Here is a 17433-nt window from a genome sequence, read left to right on the forward strand (position 1 = left end):
AATCTTTTATAGGTAGCATCTTCAGTGGAAACCAATTGGATGCTTAGGTGGATAGATTTGGCTTGGAGCCTGGGAGCACATCATAGCCCTGGGAACCTTTTGCTCTCTAGCCCAGAGTGGCTCAGTGCAGGGGGTAGCCAGAAGAGAGCCAATCCTTCCTGTTTCTAGCTTCAGCAGCTCTTTTCAAATGTTTAATGGGTGTAAATGAAATAACAATAACAATAGTAAGGTAAAGGACCCCTGGATGGTTAAGACCAGTCAAAGGCGACTATGGGGTTACGGTGCTCATCTCACTTTCAGGCTGAGGGAGCCGGCGTTTGTTCACAGACAGCTTTCCGGGTCATGTGGCCAGCAGGACTAAACCGCTTCTGGAGCAACACCAGTGAGAGCCAGTGTGGTGTAGTGGTTAAGAGCGGTAGTCTCGTAATCTGGGGAACCGGGTTCGCGTCTCCACTCCTCCACATGCAGCTGCTGGGTGACCTTGGGCCAGTCACACTTCTTTGTAGTCTCTCAGCCCCACTCACCTCACAGAGTGTTTGTTGTGGGGGAGGAAGGGAAAGGAGAATGTTAGCCGCTTTGAGACTCCTGAAGGGGAGTGAAAGGTGGGATATCAAATCCAAACTCCCCTTCTTCTTCTTCTTCTTCTTCTTCTTCTTCTTCTTCTTCTTCTTCTTCTTCTTCTTCATGACGGATACCACAGTGCACGGAAATGTTGTTCATCTTCCTGGCACAGTGGTACCTATTTATCTACTTGAACTGGTGTGCTTTCAGACTGCTAGGTTGGCAGAAGCTGAGACAGAGCAACGGGAGCTCACCCCGGCATGCCGATTCGAACCGCCAGCCTTCTGATTGGCAAGCCCAAGAGGCTCAGTGATTTAGACCACAGCACCACCCACTTCCCTAGCAAATGAAATAGACACCCGACAGCATGGGATTGTGGTAGCAGACTCTGCTGAGTAGACTGTCAATGGTTTCTGCTGTTTGCAAAGGTGGGTGTGTTCCACCCAGGGCTGAGTGAGACCAGCCCCACTTCATTTGTGGCTAGAACTATGGAAGAATCTGCTGTGGGGGATTCTGCTGCTGTACTGGGTGAAGAAGACCCTCCTCAGGGAGATTATGACAATTGAGATCAGGCAAATGCTCAGCAACCATTTCTGATGGATTATTTTTGAATTATGAGTTTGTACTGGTTTGTTAGATTGCTTGTTTTTGCTTTGTTTATATGCTGTTGTGTTTTTGGAAATGATTATATTGTCGGGAATGTCGCTCGCTAACTTTTAAATGCTTTGTTTCGATTTTAAGCTGCTTTGAGCTCAATAGTGTTGGAAAAGTATCATAAACATATTCAATCAAAATTGAACACCCCATAAGTATTGACTTGCCCAGGGGATTGGACATATTGCATATATGCATATACAGAACCCAGACAAGTGGATTTGTTGCAACAGAGAACTTTTAATCCAGTTTAATTGCACATATACATTTCTGGTATACAACCGCATCCCTCTAGCAAAATGGAGGGGACCTGAGATATGTTCTGGGCAGCCATGGTAGACAAGCAGTATGGAGAGATTAGTGGAAACAGAAGTAACACAGAGGTTGGGATCTCTCTCATAAACTAACCAAGGACTTAGACATGACCTTCAGTGTTTAGTAATGTAAGAGAAATTCAAGTCTGACTGGTCATGCATCCAGAAGAGCTAAATTAATCTATCAAGCTTCAAGGTGAAAATTGAAGTGGCAAATATGAGGGAAATGACTTTTCCAATAACATGATCTTCAGCAACTCCTGCATTCCAGGTCTACCAATTCAAATAAAATTGGGAGTGGAAAAATCCTGTGATTGATTTAGAAATACACAATTGGCAATTAAAAGAGCTATAAATACTCCCTTCTCCCTATTCAAGCCTCCTGAGAACTTCCCTTTGCTTCAAACACAGCTGCACTGGTGTCAGTGAAAGTTTTGTTTTTGACCTTAGCAGAACCAGTAGAAAAGAATGTATTTTTTAAGGACATTTCAAAAGCATTTTTAAAATATTTATAAAACCCATGCCAGAGACTAATGGTATCATATGATATAAAACATGACTTTTAAGATGCTCCACTAATTCCAGGTTCAAAACAAACCATTTTGTACTAGTGTTTCCTTCTGCTCTCCTAAGGTATGAATGGGTTAGGAAGAACATGACCAGTTAATGCCACTTCATCCTACCTCAAGTACCTATAGACATACATACAAAGAATTGCTTAGAATATGTAAGCTAAGCATTCTGTTCTTCCAGGACCAATACAGAACCTGTGACTCTCCAGCTGCTGTTGGACTACAATTCCTATCATCCCTGACCATTGCCCATGCTGACTGGGGTAGATTGGATTTGGGTTTCCCCGCTGCTGCTGGAGGCAAATACAGGCTCTCAAACTCACCCTTTGCCTAAAATTGACTATGATTCATTTTAGTGATTCTGAGAAGGACCACCATGACCTGCATGCTTCTCTACTGGACTTCTTGTAAAGGGTCTCTGGGAAAAAGATATCATTGTAAGTGACCATCACCATCCCTCAGACTCCGTTTGACTTCCAGCCTAGAAATCCTACACAAGGTTAGAGACACCCACCACGGTTCCATGAGTCCCTTTCTCCATCATTGTCTCAACCAACAGTCCACCAGGGGCCACAGATGAGATCATTTCCTGGTGGTGCAGACTGTGGCCAAGCTTGAAGCACCCAATACTATTAATATATATGTATATACTTTTCAAATTTTACAAATACTTTTCAGCAACCATCAAAAGATACATCTTATATCCATTGACTCCCTATTCACCCTTCCATGGTATTTTTTTTGGACCTTATAAAGCTGCTATACAGTGGTACCTCAGGTTACATACGCTTTTGGTTACATACGCTTCAGGTTACAGACTCCGCTAACCGAGAAATATTGCTTCAGGTTAAGAACTTTGCTTCAAGATGAGAACAGAAATCGTGCTCTGGCTGCGCGGTGGCAGCAGGAGGCCCCATTAGCTAAAGTGGTGGTTCAGGTTAAGAACAGTTTCAGGGTAAGTACGGACCGCCAGAACAAATTAAGTACTTAACCTGAGGTAGCACTGTATCACTTATATTTTACCCATTATATATGTTAATTATAAATCATTAAACTATCACTTCTCATCAGCTGCTATCCTTCAATTCCTGCATATGTTTTAACACAACCATTTTTTCCCCAAATAATCTACAAAATATTTCCATTCTTCAAGAATTTTTTTCCTTCATTCTGTTCTGTAATTCTCACACTTAGTCTAGTCATCTCAGCATATTCCATTATCTTCATAAGCCATTCTTCTTTCGTTGGGACTTTCTCTTCTTTCCATTTTTGCACACAGTGTATTCTTGCTGCCATCCTAGCATACATAAAGAAATTAAGCAATTCCTTCATAAGCTTTGGTCCAATTATACCTAACAGAAAGACCTCAGGTTTCTTGGGAATCATCACGAAGGGGTTAATTGTCAGTCCTCTTAAACCACCCACTTGCCTTCTATGGTATGACACCTTTCCAGCTGCTTGATTGGAACTGGTCTACTATTTTCAAATATAGTTTTCATTTAGAAAAGCACCGTTATTGTGTGAGAAGGATAGAACTGGCAGAATCCGAACACACACACACGGGGGGGGGGGGAAGAGAAGCTTCCTCATTTATTCTTTAAAGGCACATCTTGTCATTCCATTATTTCAGCTAAAAATATGGGGGAATTGTTTATGGCTGTTTTCCATTATTCCCCTGAAAGATATTTTGTTCCTGCTTTGCTGCAACATTGCTACATTGTCAGAACACAAGATCAAGGATAAGAATACTCATAAAGCCATTCTGGCAATCAATAAAAATCTAATAATAAAAGAGAGAGGGCTGGTAGATGCTAGATATTAATTATCGGAACTCCCGTAAATGCACAAAAGTTGAGCTTCGACACTAATAGGGTTCCAGTTTAATAGTGACACTAGTAGGCTTTCAAGGGCACTCATTCATGCAAAGGAAAGCAAAGTTAATGGCAAAGCACAGCGAGAGGATGTAAATAATAATGAGTCCAGCATATGTTGCCCTGATTTGGAAGGAGAAAGAGGCCTCGGGGGGGGGGGTTGGGGGGGCATTTTCTCACATCTCCGAGTGGGGGAAGAGAACGCTAGAACCCCAGAATTATAATGTATTTTTTTCAGAATTAAAATCAGGGGAGCTGCTTCACACGAACGACGTCCATGCATGCAAAAGGTATTTTATGAATGCCAGAGAGTGCAGTGGATTCCCAGGAACACTTTTATTGCCTAAAAGTGACTACGCAGCCCTAACAAACTCCCTCATGCAGACCTTACTTGTGCTTCAGTCCTTGTCCTAGTTCTCCTTTCACATAGTTCTCCTTTCGCTTTTTGTGCTATACTACATAAGGCATTGCCTGTATTTTTGTGGAATCACATTTGGCTACAAAAGGTTTGCTTTTTTAATTGAGTCGAGAGCAAGAAGTGCCTGAACTCAGAAATGTTTCCTTTCTGTGTTTCAAAAGAAGGCCAAGTCAGAGCAATGTTCAAGGTCCTTTTCTTTCCCTGCTTTTTTTTGGGGGGGGGGGGAGGGCAGAGAATAGACATCATTAACTGATCTGTTAGAAAGCTGTAGGAAGTGGTTTCCATACCCTTTGGGTAGCATGGAGGATAGCTTCCGCCCCAGCAGAATGAGAGATGAGGGAGAAAGCTTGGGGGGTATGTATTGTTGCTTGCTAATATGTCAGTATTTTTCCAGGTTTTTCTGAGTCTCATTGGGTTGACACGTGAGTGGGTTGTTGATTGATGTGAAATGGACTTATGGGAGTGGTTTCAGAGTGTGGAGAATGCAATTGCGAAGGTATACTAGAATAGTAAGCTTGCATATATGGGTCCAGAGGGTTTTTATTTCTGATTGATACAATCATGTAAGAATGTTTTTGGGAGGTGCTGAATGGGATGTATTTTTAGCTGTAGTTAGATTAAGTTGTGTTTATTGTTGTATAGGTGTGTTGGGGATTTAACTAGGCTGGCTTGTTAAATGATTGATTTGGCATATGGTTGAGTTGGTTTTCCTTTTACTTGTTAATCACTCTATTGAAAATTGTGGAATTCATACATTTAGTTGATTTTCATTTGCAACATTCTATTTTTTATGTTTAGAGGATTTTTTAAAGCTGCGTTTTACAGTGTGAATTCTTCCCTTGTGTTTTTGTAGTGCAAATGCTTATTTTGATGTTAAAGAGGATGCTCTATTTCATTGCTGATTTTATTATTATTATTATTATTATTATTATTATTATTATTATTATTATTATTATTATTAATACCCTGCCTATCTGGCTGGGTTTTCCCAGCCACTCTGGGCAGCTCCCAATAGAATATAAAAAACTGTGCTCAAATATTAAAAACTTCCCTAAACAGGGCTGCCTTCAGATGTCTTCTAAAAGTCAGGTAATTGTTTATTTCCTTGACATCTGATGGGAGGGTGTTCCACAGGGCAGGTGCCACTACCAAGAAGGCCCTCTGCTTGATTGTGTCTTATAAGGTGTGGGAATTCTCTGGGTATGCGGGGGTTGCTTTGTTGTTCCACTTTAAGATTTGCTTAAATATAAATGGTATCCAAACTGTCCAAATAAAATAAATTAAATGTTTTGCAAATACCAGTCACCCCAGGCCTGGCCCTACTGTTTGGCAGAGTGCAGCAGCCTCCTCAGATGACAGTGAAGACCAAGTTGTGAGCACCATGTAGCCTGTCCTGTACCCTCCATAAGTTAGCCTGCTGTCCTTGGGTGCAGGGGAGCATGCTGTCCTGTCACAAGAGTTGAGGCAAAATTCTGGTGCCAGTCCTGTTGGCTTCCATATGTAGAATGGAGTGGAGACCTTGTTCTCACATAACTTAAATGTACTGTGTTGGCCCTGCTGCAGGGCTGCCATCCCAGTTTTGTTCTAGTCATGTCTAATGAAGGTTTTGTAGTCAGCTCTACATAGTTCAGTTGGGTCAGTTGTTTTAATTATAATTGTTTCATTGTGCATTGTAATGGAAAATAGCTCTGTATGTGTATTGCTGAAGGTTTAACATTGGAAAATTCTATCGAAGCTTCAGCTGTGCTGGTCAAGGAAGCTGCACTATCCCTCCAGCTCATGTGCCAGAGATACAAGATGGCTTCCACAGCTGACAGGTGGGAAAGCAGTGGCAGCAGCTACTCTACCCTGCACACCAGATGCTAGGTAGGAAGCCTCAGCAAAGCACAACTGCGTCTCAGGCTCCTGAGGAGACTCTCCCCAGGGCCCTTTTTGGGCTCTGGGGAGAGTTTCCTCAGGAGCCAGAAGGACTCTCCAGGGTGCTCCCAATATATTTGATTTCAGTTACATACATGGAAGTGCAGAACACAACCCCACAAAAATTAGGAGTTGTCTGTATGTAAAGCGATAAAACAAATACGGGGCTTTTCCACCCTTCTGTTTGTCTTGCTGCTTTTGCCTGGGAATACCCACAGTTCCCAACTGAACTGGAACAGGTGTTAATTGTTGGTGAGTATGTGTGTATATGTGTGTGTAATGTTTATTCTGATTTTCCCTAGTAAACAGTGGATTTTCCCAGGGAAAGTGGCAGGACAAATGAAAAACTGATCTGAGCCGTGCCTAGAAAAAGCCTACTGGGCCCATGCTTTCTAGGCACAGGACAAGCAGAGGTGTGGGTGAGCCCACAACCTCAAAATCCATAAACTAAAATTGTACTCAATCAATACCATTCCACGCACACAAATTCTGTACCCACTAACAGCGGCGTAGCTAGCCGCTTGGGTGCTCGGGGTGGCGCGCACGCCCTGCAGCCGGGGGCGGAGCAAGCTGCCCATTGGGGTGGCCCAAGCTGCCTATGGGGGTGGGGCGAGCCAAGGCAGGGCATGCTGCGTGGAGCCTCTCTGCAGCCTCCCCCTCAGCTGTAGGGCAAGCCCCAGGCTGCTCGAAAAAGCAGCACGGAGCTTGCAGGCAGTCCGCACACTGCCTCCCCCTCAGGAGAGATGTGTGGCTCAGGCACGCTACAGGCCCTGCAGTGTGATATGCAGGGCCCTCCTAGTTACCTAGCTACGCCTCTGAATTAGGCAGATTCATGGAGGAGAGGGCTGTTGAAGGCTACTAGCCATAAAGGCCGTGCTCTGCCTGCAAAGTTGGAGACAGCAATGTTTCTGGTTTTTGGCAATCACTCAAGGGGAGAGTGCTCCTGCAGTGGTGTAGGAAGGGGCATGCGGTGGGTGCAGGAGTTATTTTTTCAAAAACACATATTTGCTATTTTGTCAACCCCCTCAGTGATGACACCTGGGGCAGACCACACCCACCACATCCCCTTTCCTATGCCACTGCCCACTAACACACTCTTACCTCAACATTCACCCACTTTCGCCCACATCAACACTTCTCTCTCTCTCTCTCTCTCTCTCTCTCTCTCTCTCTCTCTCTCTCTCTGAATTCACTTCAATTTCATTTTCCAGAGAATTCAGCACAAAGCAGTGAATTAAGCAGCTCACTGCTGGGGCTACAGCTGCACCATTTCCCTGCCTCCATTTGCAACTTCAAAGCTCTAGCATGTAAAGAAAAAAACCAAAACAAAAGCATTTTGCTTGACAATCAGTTTGTCATTCAGCCTTGTTTTAGGACAGAGAACATGGTCAGGCGGGAAAAACAATTTGAACTTATATTGGTATAAGGCCTACAGAATCTGTATGGTAGTATCTTAAGTTCTTTTTCAGATCTTCAGAGGAAGAGAACAGATAACCTTGGAATAAACAGCCCTTTTCTCTGCAGAAAATAGACACAGTTGTCACAATTAACACACTGGCTTCCTGGTTTGAACAAGAAAAATCAATAGCCCATGGGTCTATTTGCATGACAATTTGGGTATTTGTTTTCAGACTTGTCTGAATTATCTCCCTGTCAGTCATCTTGGGACAATATAGCTAGATGTATCTGTGCTTTAAATGAGGAACTGATTAGCAATAGCTTACGTATCCCGGCCAGCTCAAGACATTTTGCTGCCTGAGGAGAAGGTCAAGATGCACATACCATTTGAACTGGTAGTGAATAGACAGTATCCTTCACTACACTTGGGGGCAGCAAACTTGTGTAGTGGGTGCAGGTCAGCTACATGGGGCTCATAGCTCTGTCTACTCCCCACACCTCAGCATCTGAAGGTGGTAGTGGTGGAAATACCCATGTATTAAAAAGCAAAGGAACTGTGCCCTTGACTAGACAACTGCCTGCTCCCAGAAAAAGAAGTTTAGAGACATACTGAGAAATCACACACCCTTTCTCATGGGTGCCAACATCACCTGGATAATTTCTTTCGATCCTGTGCCATGGGAGATTTAGTCAAGGGTAAGAGAGAGAGCAGTCCTCGGCGATGACCTTTAAATATCATCTGGAGCACAGTTCATTTGAGGGATGTAGCAAGCCAGCAAAGCATGATTGCAGTGACATTAAGATAGGGTTGCCAGATGTCCAGGGATGACCTGGAGAGAACAGGAATTGACAGCCTCACCTGACGTCCAGGACAACCATCATTTTTAGACATATCATTCTAAGAGTAAAATAGGAATGGTATCAAAATCAAATAGCAGTCTAAAATAGTAATGTACTAATGTTGTCTCTTATGGACTGTCATCTTGTCTCTTCACCCTGTCAGGGTTTTTTGTGGGTTTTTTTTACCTTACAGGAGAGAAAAAGGATATGATTCTCCTGTTCTTTCTCTGCCTGCCTTGCTCCCTCTGTGACCTGAAAATACACAGTGGTTATCTTGTTGAAAGGCTGTTTTGCACATAATGTGAAAGTGGTGACAGTGGATTATTCTTCTTTCTCAAGTGTCTCTAGTAGCCATGCACAGTGTGTGTGTTTGTTTCTGTGTGTGTATATGTGTATGGCAAAACAGAGGCTCTGCCTAAGAGAGCAGTCTTCTCCAGGTTACCTGTTTATTGAGCATTCATCCTGATTTGCTTGCAAAAAAAAAAAAAAAGCTTGCACAGAGGTTATGCTGAGCTGTCCTTCAGAATTGTTTGTGGTGCATAGGGATGTAAGAAGGCATCACCTTTTGTTCCAACCTGTATTTGTCACATGTAACGCTGTTTCCCTTCCGCTTCAGTTTGTTCTCTGCCAAAAACATTATTTGTCTTGTTGTCCACTGTGATGAAATGATGTACTTTACATAATGTCAATGCAACTAAATTAATTTAGTATGTAAATTAATTCCATATGCAAATTAATTAAGTTACATTATTCTACTCCGTTCATGTCAATGCAACACAGTGCAAATGGGAAGAAAAGTAATCAATTATGCATTGTTAGTGAACTGGTGGCAGCAACAACTGTGAATGAGGTTGGTTGGAAGCGTTAGCAAACCTTGCAGCTTGGGTGAATTAGATTTGAATAATCATAGTTGCTGGAGTTCAGTGGCTTTATTCATGCAGGAACTATTTACAGAATGAGTGATCAGAGAGAGAAAAATGGCAGACATCTCCCAATCTCAAAATGTCTCAGCTTTTAGGGGTGGAGTTAACTTAGACAAAGAAGCTATAAACAGGAGGTGGCTACATCACTAGACATGTGTGTTTTAAAGTAACATATGTATTAGCTAAAAGCACAAGAGGATTAAATGCATTTCCTTTTCTCCAACAGTAAGAACTCCCCCCCCAGAACAGTTTGTGGAGGGATGAGAGGGTGGGCTTATTCCATCTAGTAAGCCTAAATGCTTGCCCTGACAGACCGATCACCTTTGTGCAATATTGAATTCCTCCCCATGTCTCAAGCCCAACTATTTTACCTTGGGAGAATTCTGGTTGCCCTATTCAAGCTAGGCACCTGTCTCCTGGCATCCATGAACTCTTGAGCAACTGCCACAAGTTGTCAAGAAGCAGCACCACTGTGGCAGGATAATCCATGAGCTTTCTGTGTAGCAGAAATGCAGCTTTGTGTGGTTGAGGTGGACTAAAATCAACTGGAATGGGCAACTCAGCAGAGATACCATCTCTTGGAAATTGGTTAGCGGCAGGTGTGTTTCTGAACATTTTATCTGCTTGTGTTGTTCAGTGATGTGAATCTGACGTGCCCCCGAACAACAGCAAGCACACAGATGTTGAGCCCCTTGAGGTTTTCTCTGATGTCAATGAGTATCATGAAGCCATGCCTTCTGAATAAAATTAAGACCTTCAATTACTAAAATGGTTTCTCTCCTGATCAGGCCTGCCCTTTCCCAGATACACCCCTCTTGGTCTTCGAGACACACAAATCTTTGTGTCTCTGTCAGGCTGCTATCCTTTGAATAACACGTTTCTTTGACAATCTCAGAATTATATAGATATGTTTCTCTCACTTGCATTTCAACAATATCAAAATATTTGTGTGGCTAGATAACTTGATACAGATCAGCATCACACAATGCCACTTTAATTATATCTCCTCTGACTTTTAAGTGATGAAAAGATATATCCCATGTTTAATTTGGTGGTGCAGTTTATTTGTTTTTATTTAAAGAGATATTTATAAACCACCTACTCATTAAAAAATACTTAAATTAAATCATTATAAATTATAAAATCATAAAATATAAAACAAATGATTTAATCTGGTCCTGATGTGTCAGGGAGCAATTTTTCTATATGTACAGCTTCATTCAGAGAACAGCATAATTTTCATATAGAAAATCATATTGTGAGCTTTGAATAAAGACTTAGTAAAACAGAATATAATGCAATATAGCATTTAGAAAATATAGATTAAGAGTGACATAAGAATAGCATTATAATTGTGCTGTCAAAGCAATCAGCTGTTTTAATGTGAAGCTTAGGTTTACTGTTTTTTTATCTAGTTGAAGATTTGTCCTCAGAACTTCCCGAGCTGCCTTAGTTTTTTTTTATTATTATTAAAAAAATAAGGAAATCTAGGTTTCCTATCATTCTTAGCACCTTAGAATAAAGGTCATTGTCACCCAATCAATAGTGTGGGTCCAGATCATGTTGTTTTCTGCTAGGTGAAGGAGAGATGTGTGTGACCAAGGGCTAAAAAGGAGGAGAGAAAAATGAGCCTGTGAAATATTTTATATTGATCAGTGACCGGACCAGGTTTTTCCATCTTGCCTCTCAAATTCATCACTTAAGCAAACCTATGACAGAAGCTGCTAAAGGCCGGCCATAATCTAACTAAGGAAAAGCGTAAATGAAATCACTGCTTTTTGGCAGTTATTCACATTCTTGCATAGTCTTTAAAACAATCCAGTAATGCTATAATTTCACATTTGTTGAGGTGCCCATTGTTGTTTTCTTTAGCACCTTACCCCTGAGACCTAAGGTGCCAAAATGTGTCACTGTGATTTAGCAAAGGTTCCAAGCAACTCACTTTTCAATTGTCATCCATTATGGCCCAGCATGGCTGCTCCAATGTTTACTCAAGTTGGTGGTCAAGTTGGGCCTAGCAAGGCCCAGATGTGCATCAAGGGATAGTCAAGATTTGAGGCTGCTGCTGCCAATGTTATTCTGCTTCCGCAATTCTGGACAGATTCATCGGAGCCACACAGGTGCATTATAACAACTTCACTTTTGTTTGTTTGGCAGTTTCTAACAGGTGGCAAGCTTGTTCATGTGAAGTGACTATAATCTCAAAAACCATACAGTCGTTAGTTTTCAAGCCAATGCAAAGCTATGAAAGCTTGGAGAGTCCACCCCACCTCCTTAGCAATGTGTCTAGAAATTTGTACGCCAACTTTATTTCAAAGAATCCCAAGAGATACATTTCAAAAAGTGCAACGTACACTTGAGCTGAAATTCAGCATGTTTAAGCCTTATTGATTTCAGTGGGTGAGATGTTACGTAGTCAATGTGGAAGCAAGCTCCTTGGGACAGGAATCTTTTATTGCTTGTGTTTCTCTGCAAAGTGATATAGTTTGATATCAATAGCAGACAATTCAGAGAAAAATTAATAATATCTCTCAAATTCTGCTAAAATATAGGCATTGCATTCACAATTAAGCCTGAAAATTGATGGGAGTTTTTTAAAAAAATGAAACAAATTTATGTGTGTAACATTGCATATAAGATTAGGGCTGTACCAAATATTCTCCAGTTTCAATGGGGATGTGTGAAATAATAATAATAATATTTTTTTTAATACCCCACCCTCCCCAGCCAAGGCCGGGCTCAGAGCGGCTTACAAGCAATAATAAAAACAAGTTGAATGATTACAACTTTTTTAAAAAAATTAAATACAACATTAAAATTTTGAAATATTAAAATGTAGCCTCATCACAGGAGGAGAAGGAAAAGAAAAAAGAAAGAGAGGGAGGGAATCAAATTGGCTCCAAGCCAAAGGCCAGGCGGAACAACAAATCAATAGTGATTTGGGTGTGTCGAACTATCTCCCTAAAAGCCATTTGACTGTGCAAATGTACCCTCTTTTCACTCCTTTTCTTTTTCTTTTGCCTTAGTCCTTGCTTTACAATCGCCATGGAATCATTTCTTCTGTCACAGTTACTGCCACCCTTTCTTTCCAAGAGTATTGATGTGTGTGAATGTTGGGTGTGTCTGTGTCCCAGCCAAATGAGGATTATGTAATGAATGAGTAGCTATTGCTGCACTACATAGCCATTGCAATTTGGCTACATGATGATACCACTGAAGGTAAATTAAGACAATTGAATGTGAAGACAATAGATTGATCATATGGGTTATCCCAGCCAATCAGGGATCACACAGCAAACATAAGGGCACCACTATGCTACATAGCTAATCATTTTTAGTTATGTGATGATATCATAGGGGAAGCATGAACATGAGAGAGAGATGATAAATAAAAAATAAACCAGTATAAAATAAAAGGCCGTTGAAACAGGACTCCCCCCCCCCCCGCCCCAAGATTCTGCTGAATATGTTCCTGAAAACTGGTGGTAGTTTCAGATCAGACCCACTTACCATAACTTCCAGTTTTCTTTTTTTCCCTTTATGGTGATGGTTTATTCCGTGACAACAACTGTTTTGCATTGGTGCTGGTTCATTTGGTAGAATTAACAGTGATTCTGGGCATCTGTGTAGTGTATTGTGACCTCATTGACAAGGTAACCATTGAGGACTCAAAGGATCCATTGGATCAATAACCCATAAAACGAAAACTATATTCACTGCATATTATAAGTGCTCTTTGGGAACTATCAGAGGCTATTGTGAAAATAATCCACATGCCTAAATGTGTGCTTAATTGAGTATGCCTTGAAATCCCTAACTACACATTTAGTCCATCCAAACTGTGTGTTTATACAAGACTTAAATACAGTACATTTACTTCAATGAGCAACATGTTTTTTTAATAACAGTGTAAGATAAAATCCTCCAGTAAAAGGAAGGGCAGTAACCAGAGAAGAGATTTAAAGCAGGGTCCTAAGGAGGTGATGGGAGTTTGCATTCCTTACATTGTGCAATCTTTATGCTCTCGGGAGCAGGGAAAGTCAGCAGAAGCAGAGTCAACTCCTAATTATGCTTGTATTTGCACTTGCTACTTGAACTCCAGACAGGAGCATTGTTTAATACTTAATTTTGTGTTTATATATTACAGTGGGATGTACTTTATCAGGAAGATGCCTGCAGTTCACAGGTCGCTTTGTAAACCAATAAATGTTTAATTATATTGACCAGTTTGCTGTCTCTGTGCCTCTAAGTGAAAATGCTCACAACTGTGCTGAATGGTGTTGATGGAAACAGCTCGCATTGTGAAGGCCAGGGTATATATACATTTAGCAAATTAGCAGGATAATTGTTTTTTTTCCCGGGATTCTGCTACTTCATGCACCAGCAAGGAACTGCATTATTCCTCCCCCACAAAACCCCCACAAATCCATTAAGAAGATCTAAACTCTTCTCCTTGACATGTTAGTTTTCTATGTGTGGGGGAAGCCCCCCTCCAAGAGAGCCCTTAAACATAAGATTTCCCTTTTCCTACACAGCCTTAATTGGAAGAGTCTGGAGAGCTAGCAGTACAGTGGTACCTCGGGTTAAGTACTTAATTCGTTCCGGCGGTCCGTTCTTAACATGAAACTGTTCTTAACCTGAAGCACCACTTTAGCTAATGGGGCCTCCTGCTGCTGCCACGCCACCGGAACACGATTTCTATTCTCATCCTGAAGCAAAGTTCTTAACCTGAAGCACTATTTCTGGGTTAGTGGAGTCTGTAACCTGAAGCGTATGTAGCCTGAAGCGTATGTAACCTGAGGTACCACTGTATATTGTTCCCATTTGACAGGGCCAACTCTACATTTGAGGGGAAATGTCCCCCAGATGGGCTTCCTCCTCTGCTGGAGGACCCAAGTTGACTTCCCTAGCTGTGGTGACATGATTGAAACAGTCCTGGGAAGGGCTATAACTCAACTCTACGTGTAGAAGGTCTCAGGTTCAGTCCCAGCATCTCCAGGTTGGCTTGAAATATTCTCTGTCTGAATGCCTGGAGAGCCACGGGAAGCCAATGCAGAACAGGGGTAACTAACATGGTGCCCTTCAGATGCTGTTGAATTACAACTCCCAGAAGCCCCAGCCAGCATGGTCAATGGGATGGTGATAGTAGTCCAATACCACTTGGAGGTCATCTCTGAACATACTGAATTAGATGAACTAATGGGCCGGCTCTATATGAGGCAGTTTCCTGTGTTGTGTCCAGTCTTGTGTTCTTGTGGGTCCTCCAAACCAGCCAAAAAAATTCCAAACTTGTGTACATGGTGCTGATTTGTATTCCTGTAGGATATGTGTAGGAACTCTTACAGGAACACAGCAGGTGAGAAAGAACCACATCATGGTTCATCCAGTCTACAGTTCTGTTTTGCAGACGTTATAAAGAGCCAGCCCAGAAGAAACAGCTGCCACAGAGAAATAGTTGTTGGGTATAAGTAACCTTGTGTGCCTCCAGTAAAAACCCAACACCAATAACTTGTGAATCAGGCTTTGGCCCATTCCATTTTTTTAAAAAAATAAATATTGGTAAAAGCATAACTACTAAATTAAATAATGGGGCAGATTCCCCACTGGTGAGATTTGACAGACCTATTACTGAAGCCAAAGAACTCTCTTGAGGATGTTAGTTAGAAAGCTAACTCCCAGCATATTCTGTGTATATATGCAAATCTAACAATATTCTATATTCATTTTCATCCATTTGGTATGGATTATTCCCACAAAACATTTTTTCCCATTTGTGTTTAAATTATGTTCCAATAGTGGGATGATTGCATTTAAATGGCTTATACATATTACTCAAATATAATGTCATTTTCGTCTCAGGTGGTAATATTACTCTCGTTAGATGTCTCATAAGGGGAGAGAAAGGAAAATAATAAAGAGATTCCCACTCACTATCTCGCTTGCTGTATAAAGGTTTTGGCTTAAGAAATCCATCTTATTAATTCTCTCTTATATTTATCTTTTTTTTACTCCAGCAATTACCAAAGTGGTGACGTTCTGAAGGCTAAATATAACCTCATCGTGATTGAATTTAGTCTGGATGTCAAAAGGGAACTGTGACCGTTTAATAAAAAATAAGGTACGGGTCCTTTTCTTTCATGGTGTACAGAATTATATCCCCAAATGCTGTGAGCTAAAGACCAGTAAGTGGGAAGTTATCAGAAATATATGAGAAGCTGAGGATGCAATTTTCTAATTCGTGAGCCAAATTAGGTTTCAATTTTTGCTCATTCAAGAAGATGGAACTCATTGGGATATTTCTATCTGCCTATCAGCTTTTGCAGTTGGGAAACCTAAGGTTACATTTGCTTAAGGAGCACGTTTTCCAGGCTCAGGAGATGGAGGAAAGGAGACTTGCTGAACAGGAAGCCCCCCAACTTGGCTAAACAAATAGGTATTTTCCCTAGCTATTGAAATAAGGTGTGAGGGGTGTTGTGGGCTGGTTCCACCCCTCCCCGCAAACTGCAGCTGCTCCCCTACAAAGCTCACATTTGGACGCGACTCTGTGACCCCTCAAAAGGAACAATTTCCCCAGGAGCTGGTGAAAAACAGGCAAATAAATAATAGCAATAATGAATACAGCAGATATTCACTCCACACACAAATGTAATAATGCTTTTGACTCAAAGCTGGAAAAGAGGAAGGCAAGCCTTAATCCTGGCAAACTTTCCAGGGTCTAGTGTGGCTAAGGCACACATTTCATCCGGACCATCTAGCCAAATGGCCATCCATTTTGCCTTCCTAGATAGTCAGTTCCAGACAATACGTACAGTCATGGTTCCATTTCAATAGGAAATCTGTGTCTGGGAAGAAGATGGGGGAGCGCCAGGCAATCTCAAGAAGATTCACTTAACAAAAATAAAAGCTGTGACTCCCAGTGGAAAGCAACCTGAAAATTCTCAAAGATACTGGAAATATAGTTCCTGAAGGGCAGTTTTCTATGAGCCTCCAGAATTTTCAGTTTGTTTGTTTTTCTTTTTGCTGAGGGCCTCCCAAACTTCAACACAAGCAACATTTTTAGGCGGTTTCAGAGGATTTCATCATGGGATAATTTCAAGAGAAGCTGATAAGAGTTTTTTCTTCCTCAGAATGGAGGAGGAATCTGTTTTAAATGGATTTCCACATGGAATTTGGCTGTTCTGGACCAACTTAAGCTTTGCCTGCATTGAACCATCACCAGTCTTGAGTGCCTGCTTATGTCTGAGCCACTCATACACTGGCCTTTAAAAGATAAAAGCCTGCTCTGTATTATGTTTTTATTATTGTACACTGTCCTGGGATCTTTTGATAAAAGGCAATAAATAAATTGAAATAAAAATGACAACAACAATAATGACACAGTTCTAGCACCTCTCAGGTGGGCACCATTGGCATTCTAGGAGAATAAGGTAGATGTTCATGGTGAGTTCTGGCACCTCTTTTTCTACAAAAATAGCAATAAGAATAAAAATATGACTATATATATATAGTCCCGAAGACACCAAAACCTGCGCATATATATATATATATATATATATATATATATATATATATATATATTTGCTTTCGTAGATTTTCACGGGTACAGGAATGCAGGTTTTGGTGTCTTCGGGTGTCTTCCCGTGTAAGAGTTGGGGTGTCTAGGCGACGTTTCGACGAGGTCTCACTCGTCATCTTCAGGCTGGTGCTTTCGGCCGAAAGCACCAGCCTGAAGATGACGAGTGAGACCTCGTCGAAACGTCGCCTAGACACCCCAACTCTTACACGGGAAGACACCCGAAGACACCAAAACCTGCATATATATATATATATATATATATATATATATATGAGAATGAAACCCCATGCTGTACTATATTTCCACAACATAATTTTAGGGAAGCTTTCAATGTTTGACAGACTATTGTATATTAATATTTTGTTGGAAGCAGCCCAGAGTGGCTGGGG

At 41.4% G+C, this 17433-nt stretch overlaps 2 long non-coding RNA genes across 3 annotated transcripts in view; one reads left to right on the top strand and one right to left on the bottom strand.

The window, feature by feature from the left end:
- The window catches only part of LOC308585339, a 78622-nt gene that overhangs the window by 16901 nt on the left and 44288 nt on the right, over positions 1-17433 (top strand). The window contains exons 1-2 of one of the 2 annotated variants that reach the window (XR_014007297.1): positions 4652-4744; positions 15483-15586. This is a non-coding gene — a long non-coding RNA (uncharacterized lncRNA). Of the gene's footprint in view, positions 1-4651; positions 4745-15482; positions 15587-17433 lie in introns of those variants that run through there. The other variant, XR_014007296.1, reaches the window with a different exon arrangement.
- Positions 7642-13623, bottom strand: LOC308585374. The gene is made up of 3 exons (XR_014007345.1): positions 12979-13623; positions 8356-8535; positions 7642-7825 (listed from the first exon to the last, which is right to left on the bottom strand). It is a non-coding gene; the product is annotated as an uncharacterized lncRNA (long non-coding RNA).

The sequence above is a fragment of the Podarcis bocagei genome, assembly GCF_964188305.1.
Source record: "Podarcis bocagei genome assembly, chromosome: 4".
Taxonomy (NCBI): Eukaryota; Metazoa; Chordata; class Lepidosauria; order Squamata; family Lacertidae; genus Podarcis; species Podarcis bocagei.